At 35.1% G+C, this 9,793-nt stretch overlaps 1 non-coding gene across 1 annotated transcript; it reads right to left on the reverse strand.

Moving 5' to 3' along the window:
* Positions 1 to 3,076: 3,076 nt before the first annotated feature.
* LOC138810292 (U6 spliceosomal RNA) lies at positions 3,077 to 3,183 on the reverse strand. The gene has a single exon (XR_011367089.1). It is a non-coding gene; the product is annotated as a U6 spliceosomal RNA (small nuclear RNA).
* Positions 3,184 to 9,793: the final 6,610 nt, after the last annotated feature.

The following is a 9,793-nucleotide window of genomic DNA, read 5'->3' on the forward strand; positions in this document are numbered from 1 at the left end:
TAGGGTATTTTACTTTATTCTAAGGACACTCAGAGCAACGTATTAGGGCCCAAATCAGCAGTGTTTTATCTACTATGAGCCGAACTATATCTGCTCAAACAAGGTACCACAATGGAGACCAAACCTGGAGGAATAGATCTATATTGCTGATAGAGTCCAGCAGGAAGTCATTTTTTACCCATAAAGAGCAAGGTAAAAAGGAAAGAGAAACTGCTTTTTCATTTTTCTTTTTTTCACTAATAACTTCCCATCTTTTTTCCTTGCTCACTCATTTTCTGTTTGTAGAATCTATGATGCTATCACCTTTCCCTAAAGCAGTTAAATTACCTACATACACACAAGTATTTTGTTTACCTCTAGTCTTTACACTACATTTTTCTTCTACTCACTTTCCTTCATTTTTATCCCTCCCTTCATCCTAATTCTTAAAACCTATATATACTTCTCTTATTTTTCAGAGCCTTTCAGTATCATGCACAAACAAGAATCCCTTGCATATAATGGGATTAGGTATGCAAATAATGTCACTGATGGTATTTTACTCTTTGTAAATATCTGACTATGTACCCAGCCTGTGGACTGGTTATGTTGACATATATCTCTGCCCCAGGAGTGAGATATGTCTCATTAAGCCAGATAATACACAATGCTGGGACAACACAAAATAACCCACCCACAAACACTTGAGGTAACTAAAACACCTAGCCACAAATTGTCTTTAAATAGGTAAATGCCAATATAAAAATGAAAGGAATATGAGAAAGAAAGGAAATATAGCAACTCTAAAGGCTACAATGTACATAAGAAAAAAATCAGTATGACAGTGAAGTAGAGGAGATTTTATATACTGAACTCAATTGAATGATAAGAATGTTCAGTGGAATGAAAGAAGATATTTAGAACCAACTCCATGAAGATTCACATGGAAATCTAAATGAATGACAAGTACATGCAAATAAACAACTAAATGAGCTCAAGGAGAATACAACTAAACTGCAAAAGCAGACCAAAGAAGACACATAAACAAAAGTAAAGAAGTCAATGTAAGATGTGAAAAAAGATCTCAATAAAAACATAGATGTTCTAAAAATAACAATAAAAAACTAACTGAAGCCCTAGAGATGAAAAATATAGTGGAAAGCCTCTCTAGCATAGTAGATGAAATCAAAGATTGAGTTTCAGGACTTGTGGAATGAATGAAAAGATTAAACAAAGGAATGTGTGATTATAATTTGAGACAGGATCACAATTTGGGCAAAATGTTTGTTACTTTACATCTGACCAGAAAAGGCTGGGCATGCTCGATTCCAGGCTACTAGGGAATGTAAATAGAAGAATTATTATCCTTTCATTAAAAATAAGCAGAGGGCTGAGAAGGTGGCTCAGTGGTAGAGCGCTTGCCTTGCATGCCTGAGGCCCTGGGTTCGATTCCTCAGCACCACATAAGCAAAAAGAAAAAAAAAGGCCGGAAGTGGCTCTGTGGTAGAGCACTAGCCTTGAGCTGAAGAGCTGAAGGACAGCGCCCAGGCCAAGAGTTCAGGCCCCACGACCGGACCAAAAAAAAAAAAAAAAATAAGCAGAGCAAAGGGACTCTGAGGTCTGGCTCGAAGTTGTAGCATGCCTAGTAAACATGAGTCTCTGAGTTTAGACCTCATTATAAGCAAAAACCAAGACAAAAAACAAACAACAAAAGCATGAGCATAATATCAAAAATAAAAATAAGTAAAAAAGACACTAATTCACTGCTGACTTTCTTCCAAATGTTTTGTTTAAAAGTCAATATTGTGTTTCAAATTATTTTTGGTGAAATAAAATGAACACCTACTTTCTCTAGGTATGTCAGGTCTCAAAAATCATTTGGATAACTGAATTGTATTAGAAGATTGAGTAGGTAAATAAGGAAAGATGTCAGAAGGATAAATAATTTTCTTTTTATTTCTCTCCTTTCTGGTAAAAATATGCCTGCAGAAATTCAGCTAATGAATCATTTAGTTTCAGACAGGTGTCATTTCTTTTTGTAACAAGTTACCATTCCTATAATTTATGTGACATTCAGAAATCATGTAAGAATCCAAACACACGTAATAAAATCCATGTGCTTCGATGAAACTTATGACAACATGGTTTGCTATGGAAACGTTCTATCAGTACAGGCAATCAATATTTTATGGATCAATTGCTCGTGCATGCATGTTCTTTTCTGCCAGAGGAAGTAAACTTTTTTATATATCTTTTGTATTATTTGTTTAGTTTAGGTAGATCCTTGTAGCATTTGACACTATTTTCTTCTAATATTTTTATATTTGCATTTTGTACATAGTGATTTGTGTGTGTGTGTGTGTGTGTGTGTGTTGTGTGTGTGTGTGTGTGTGTGTGTGTGTGTGTGTGTGTGTTGTGTGAGTGTGGCAGCAGTCCTAGGGCTCGAACTCAGGGCCTGGTTGCTGTCCCTGAACTCTTTCGTTCACTAGCACTCATCGCTTCAGCCACAGTTCCACTTCTGGCTTTTGTGAAAGTCTTTTTTTCTCCTAGCCATCTATTGCTTTAGAGAAGAACCCTCCAGTCTTCTACTTTAGGATCTTCAATGTCTGTGCTTCCGATTACACCAAAGGCTCCATCTCCATCTCAGGTGCATCACCAGTGTTCCGCTTAGTGATTGATTGGTGACTCATGCACATATTCACATGACAGATAAAACCTGAAGAATTGGTGTGAAGAATGAATACAACAAAAAGCCATCATATTCCCCACTGAACTAACTGTTGCCATGGTCATGAGTGAAAAATCCATTAGAGAGGATTTGTTCATTATCTCTCTTTTGCATCTTCAGTGAAGTGTTGAAAGCAAATGTAGGAAGTTTGAGCACTACAAATACAGACATATTAAACCACATTAAAAAAATCAAGCCTGGAGGTATGTATAATAACATATAAATAATAAGGAAAGGAAAGAAAATGTACATCTGATATTTATTATTAGAATATAATCTAACCTGTACATCTGAACATTGAACAGAAATAATACAAAAAAAGGCATGTGGAAATTTAAATAATTTACCAAATTCTTTTTTTTTTAAGATAAAAATATGGAACGTTTCACGAATTTGCGTGTCATCCTTGCGCAAGGGCCACGCTAATCTTCTCTGTATCGTTCCAATTTTAGTATATGTGTTGCCGAAGCGAACACTTTACCAAATTCTTGTACATCGAAGAAGGATGCAAAACTTATTAAGGTTTATTCAGTGTAAGCAAAAGTGAGACATTCATGGAAATGCACAAACTAAGAAATCTTATAATTAAAAAATTTAGCATTAATTCTTTGATTTAGAACACCAGAGAGCAAGCTTAAAGGTAGAAGAAAGTGTACAATTAATAAATAAATACATATAGCCTGGAAAATTGGAAGAGTATACACTTACAAACAAGGAGAGTTGGGTACTGTTGTCTTGTGGCTCATCTTTGCAATCCTAGCTACTCAGAGGGCTGAGATTTAGAGAATCACAATGCAAAAGCAGCTGAAGCTGCATCACAAACAAAGGCGAGTGATCAGGGTGACAAATGTCAGGAAATGTCAGGAAATCTCATGGTAAACGTTTTGAAGCAATTCAAAGAAAAACACAACTACTATTTCAAAATATTAGAAGCATGGCCAATGACCATATTGATTATACAATTTATTCAGTTATTGAACAAGAGTAGAAAAACATCTGATGGAAGATACAGGAAGGCTAATTCCACTTTAATATTAAAGAGAAAGTTCAGACTGAGAGGCAGTGCAATCCTTAGTCTCACCACCCGCCTCCAGTGTTTCAGTGTCCTATGCTGACAGATACTGCTTCCTCCGTAAGATCCAGTACTAGAAAAGACCATAGGATCAAACTGCTTCCTTCTGGGAAAGCAGCCATTAGATGATCCAGTTCATTTTAAGCTAACAAAGACACGTACACTAAATCTGAAAAGAATAGTACCTTCTCCATGAACTTCAACATTCTCCTTGAAGTTAAAAGGTCATAATAGTAACAAGAAGCATTTGCCAGATATAAATCTGAATACTTCTTTAAATTATCCCTTCTCTCTTTTTTTTTTATAAGAACACTACATGCCATAAATAATCTCCAGTTTCCACATTAAGACACTAAAGTTAGAAAAAGTTATTTCTGGTTACAAAGCTAGTAAGTGGTAGAAGATAATTTGATTTTGTTCCCAAATTGGGGATTTTAATGTCCATATCCTTCACCCTTGTGTCTCAGTGGCAAGTGGGAGATAAAATTAGAAAGTATATTACTAGCTTAGGCAAAAGCAAGAATATAGATTTGAAAGAAGGTAATGAAATCTTGAAGATACATTTGAAATATAGAAGTTCCTGGAATTCAAGATAGTGATGACCTTGAAACTTTTACTTCTCTTATTTTCTCATGAGTAGTACACATGGCTCTACTTATAGAGCTATGCATTAACATATTTTTACTATTAAATATAAAAATGTATTTCTCAAACAATTGGAAATCTCTGTCTACTGAGCCTAGTGAATATTTTTATAACAAGTAATGTTATCCCTAATGTTTCTATGTGATCTTAAATCTACGTCTGAGTTACTCAAAGGAAGTATAAATTAGAATTGGAACAGTCTTATTATTAGGTGTACTTTATTATGTTCATATTTCTGGAATGTGTGTAGCTCTCTCATTATGAGATTGTACAAAATGACACAAAATAGAAACTTGCCAAATTCTTAACTTCAAAAATACTAGAAGGGAGAAACCGATGATGTGAAAAATGTAATTTAATAAAAATATAAAGATGTTTACAAAGACAATATGTTGTTGGTGGTGGCATATTTAATACTGGATATTATTTGAAGGCATGAGAGATATATTCTTGCTTAGAGAAGGCTGAACTTACTTTCATGGAATCTCTAGGACCTGCTGAAGTGGCTTGTTCTTATGCACTCACTTATAAATCTTCTTTGATACTTGAAGATCCGGCCAAATGTCAGATGCTTTCTCTTTGACATACTTCAAAACCAGTAGAATAGTCCTTGGGGATTCTCATTCCATGGCTTTTAGAATATATAATAAGAAAATGGGAGTGATTTTTTAAGAACTGCAGAAGAGCCATAGGCCTCAAGAAAGTTGTTTGACTACTTCACTTCTGATATTAGAACCATTTAAAGGGTGAAGGAATTGTCATAACAAAGCCTCAGTTTCCATGAAGACTACTGGCTTGAGAAAACCTAGTAAAATTCAATTACTTGGGAGGCAGTTGAAGGAGCTGTCTCTATGAGGATGTGAACGTAGGAAGGCCCAAAGTTCTAGTGTAATGCTTCAGGAATGACCAGATGATGAGGGGAGTCTATATTCGGTTTGCAGAACAGAGACACTAGAAATAAGATAAATCACAGTAGACTGAGTTTATCCTAGGGTTGCCATGTGATTTAATCTCTGTAGTTTGCTGATTTGTGGAGTATAGACAGAGGCGTTAACAAGGCTTCTCCGACAACAGCTGCAGCCTGGATCACTAGACACAAATCTCTGTTTGTAATGGACAGAGTGAGAAATGTTTTCGTGGAGAGTCTGTGATGATCTGGATCGACACAAGTCTAAATTTACTTATCTGTCCTTTGGAAACTCTCAATCATGGTGATGCTCATACATTTCAGGTTCACCTTTGGGAATCTGTGTCCTAGTGTGTGCATGCATGTTTTCAAAGGTGGTTGTTCATCAGTGTGATAGAAAGTAAAGAAAGTTAGACTTCAAAGAATCACAATTATTTACAGCCAGACTTCACAAAATAAGATGAACATAGGAATTATCTATACATATATGCCGGGGAAAGATAAATTATCACTTGATCTAACTTATTTATGGATGTAAGGCCATTGGATGAGTGAGTGAACCTTAGGGAGATGTTAATCAATGGACGAAAACTTCAGTTAGGCAGGAAGAAGATGTTCAGGAGATCTATTTACAACATGATGACAAGAATTAATATATTATACACTGGAAAATTTTTAAGGGAATAGGTTTTAAAGGTACCACCAAGTATGAGAGGAGATGATGACTTGATTTAGATATTCCAAAGGTATTCTTGTGCGGAAACATCATGTCATACACCATGTTTATTTACCAATAAATGCAATGACAGAAATAATGGATGAAAAAGCCAAGGCTAAGAGTAATTTAAGGCATTTCTAATTAAAAATGTGATATGACTTTTGAAGTGAATGTTATTAGCTGTAGAAGATTCTTCTCAACTGAATGGAAGGTAATACCAGAGTGAAAAGTCAATGTCTAAGGCAAACTCATGATTTGGTGGTAGTGGGAAGGTAGGCTAAAATGGTGAGGTAAGAGAACAATTTTATCTTCCTTACTTTTTCTCCTCCTAATCTTTTCTCCTCCTCTCCCACATAAAAGACTGCTAAGCCTAAACTTATTTCTCTGCAATACACATGTATATAAACATGTTCTATTTGCAAACAGTAAAATGTAAGTGTCACATTTCTGAGTTTCTCGTCTAACTAATTGCTTCTACTAAACATATCTCATCTCTTCAATTGCAAATCCATTATAAAATCAGCTATCACATGATTGAGAGGTGAGTAAGGAGGCTATGTGAGGGTCTGTTTTTAATGATCATAACTATGCCACGTACTAATAAGTGAACCTGAAAGATTAACAAGTGTGGGGTAGTAGTAATAAAACTATGCCCCCCCCAATTTGTATGGGAAGCACCCCAAAGGAAACCACCTCGGACCCATACCTAGGACAAATTGTAAAAATTTGAATATACTCAAAACTATTCTCTTGACATTTATACTTAACTGCTTAGAGAAATGCCTGTTAAATTTGGTCATTCCACTGTCTAATGCCACTAAATACTGATTATAGATAGACACGGATGAGTGATCAAGGATTTTAAGTGACAGGTCATTCATAGAATGTAAAAAAGAAAGAAAGGTACAAGACAATAACTAAACACCATTTTTAGAGTGATGAGGAAGAATAAAAACATGTTCCCAGTCAATTCTTTGGAGCTTGCCCCTGGCAAGCATGCAAGCATTTAAAAAGTATTTAATGATAGCAAGTGATTGCACACTCTCAGCATACATACTGTTTAACTGTTGCTTATGTGTCCTAAATATGCTGACCTCAGCTACCCTTCACCCAAGCCCCTCCAGGCCAGGAACCTCAGATGGCTCCATCCACAGGAAGCACATTGTGCTCATTCTAATTCAGCAAACATGAACAAAGACTACAACATTGGAAGAAGTAGAAAGTACCACTCAAGCGCCTGAGTGAAAATACAAAGGGAAAGCTTAACTTCCAAATAAACTGCCCCAAATTTCTACTTGAATGAAATAATCACAACTTTGAAAGAATCTTTAGGACAGAAAATAGATAAACCTGTATATTTTAAAATGTATGTGATTTTGTTCCTGAACCTATCAGTCTCTGACCCAGAGAATCTACAAATTTAATTTGACATACAACATCAATTCACTCATGCATGTATTTTAAAAATTCATTTCTAAATTTTATTTTATACAGTCAAATGAATGCATTACATTAGCAACAGCATTAACATTCATTAGGTGTCTACTGTCTTCTGGCATGATTGAAAGGGACTATTACTGTAGAATGATGTACAGAAGGATTGCAGTTACATAACTTAGGTAACGAGTACATTTCTTTTTGAACAATGTCATCCCCTCCCTGGCTTTCTCCCAGTTTTACTCCTGGCCACCATCCCCCACCCCCAAGTTGTCTAGATCATTTTCAGCATAGTGTCTAGTGAGTCACTATCACATTTGTTTACTCTGTCCCATGATTTCTGTGGTCCTTTATCCTCCCAGAGACAGATAAAGAATAAATAAGACAAAAGGAAAACAAAAACAGCAATAAAGAAAAAATTCTGGTGTTTACATTTTCTGGCATTGATTTTGATAAATATTATTTCATATGATCAGATGACATAGCTATATTATTAATGATTTTGTTTAACCTATCTAAAAGTGAGATAGCCTTTATTATCCCCATTTTACAATTGAAGGTCATATTACTTACATAAAGGTATGCAAATAAAAATAGAGTGAGTAATTTAAATCTATGTCTGCTGGAAGGTTTACTTCTCATGTCTTAATTCTTAGACTAAATTGTTTGAAAGTTGGGTCCCAAGACTTGAGAGAACTTGGGTCCTCTAGTTAGTTGTATTAGAAGAAGGCAGGAAGGACTGGAGGATGCAGAGAGAGGCTTTATCTATCTCTCCTGATGTTGAAAATGTTGTAAGAGATTACAGGTGGAGGAAAGTCAGTAAAGTCCTCAGAAGTTATATTAAAGACAAGATTTTTATTCTTCAGATAAGAAAACCAAGTCAACTTTTTGAAGATAACTGCAGCAGATTTGCATTGGATGAAATGGAGCAGGATATGGAAGGAATATCATGAAGCACAGAAAAAGGCTATCATGACAATCCAGATTAGAAATTATAAGGACTTGAGTTATTGACTATGAGGATGTAGAATGGGCTGTGGTGAAGAGAGAAACAATGTAGTATTTCTCCACTTTCTACCTAGAGACACTTGAAAAAGAATAGGGAGATACTGTGAATTTGAGGGAAATGCACTGTTACCTAAGGAGGCTAAAGTATAATACAGGTGTCTGATACATGCTCATGGCTGTGAAATCTCGAAGAAGCCAGTGCTACGTGTCCAATGAGGAGTGATAGGATTCTCCCCAGATACCAATTTAGCTCAGACTATACAAGTGCTGCCTGGCGCATTGTTGTTTAGTGTCCATAGAAGAGAGACTAGGTCATATGGAAGGGATTGGTAGAAACAATTGCAGTGAGAAGTGGGCACATAGGCCTCTGTTGGGAAACAACAAAAAAATATCAACTGCTTAGAAAAAGCTCTTGGAAGGTATTGAGAATATTACAAGACCCTGAGTTACCCACTGAATGGAACTGTATCTCTGAGGTTTTACCTGGGAATGACCATAATTATACTGCTGCAGAGAATACAGAATACAACAAAATTAAATAAAATAAAGAGATGATTGCAAAACAGCTTATATATGTATATATATATATATATATATATATATATATATATAGAAAGAGAGAGAGAGAGAGATGGCTGCAAAAAATGCTTAACTATGTGGAAAAAATCAATCATTTATTTTGTTAAAAAAATAAAAGTAAGTGTGTGTGTGTGTGTGTGTGTGTGTGTGTGTGTGTGTGTGTGTGTGTGTGTGTTTTGTGTGTGGTGTGTATGTTAAAGTGTTAAACACAAGTACCAGTTAAGAATTTGAAAGACATTATAGCAAAGGAATCATTATTTTAATGTCAAAACAACTGTCCTCAAAAAAGGACATTTTCCTTCACATCAACTAATACAGATAAATGACTATGGATTCAGGATTATTCAATCAATTTTGTTTTCTGTAGAAAATAAAGTTGAGATGTTATATCCAAGGTCACTCTTAATGGAGCTATAGCAAAAACCATCAATTCCTCACTCCAATGAGATAAATCTCTCACTACCAGTGATTAGATAATAATCCATTTAAAGGGGAAAAATTATCAGTAGAATAAAAATATTTATACTGCTTATACTTTATCTTACCAGTAATCTAGGAAAAATAACTTGTGTCAATATTTTTCCTAGAATGTCATCTCTGAAGAAGAGATAATGTTTGTCTTTCCAGAAGTAACTTTTCATAATATCAAACAGCTTGCAGCAGGCCACCAAACATTCAACATCTAGTGTGGTTTTTATTTAATTTTAAAATATTTTTATT

The sequence above is a fragment of the Dipodomys merriami genome, unplaced genomic scaffold (assembly GCF_024711535.1).
Source record: "Dipodomys merriami isolate MVZ:Mamm:240054 unplaced genomic scaffold, mDipMer1.0.p SCAF_5, whole genome shotgun sequence".
In the NCBI taxonomy this organism is placed as follows: Eukaryota; Metazoa; Chordata; class Mammalia; order Rodentia; family Heteromyidae; genus Dipodomys; species Dipodomys merriami.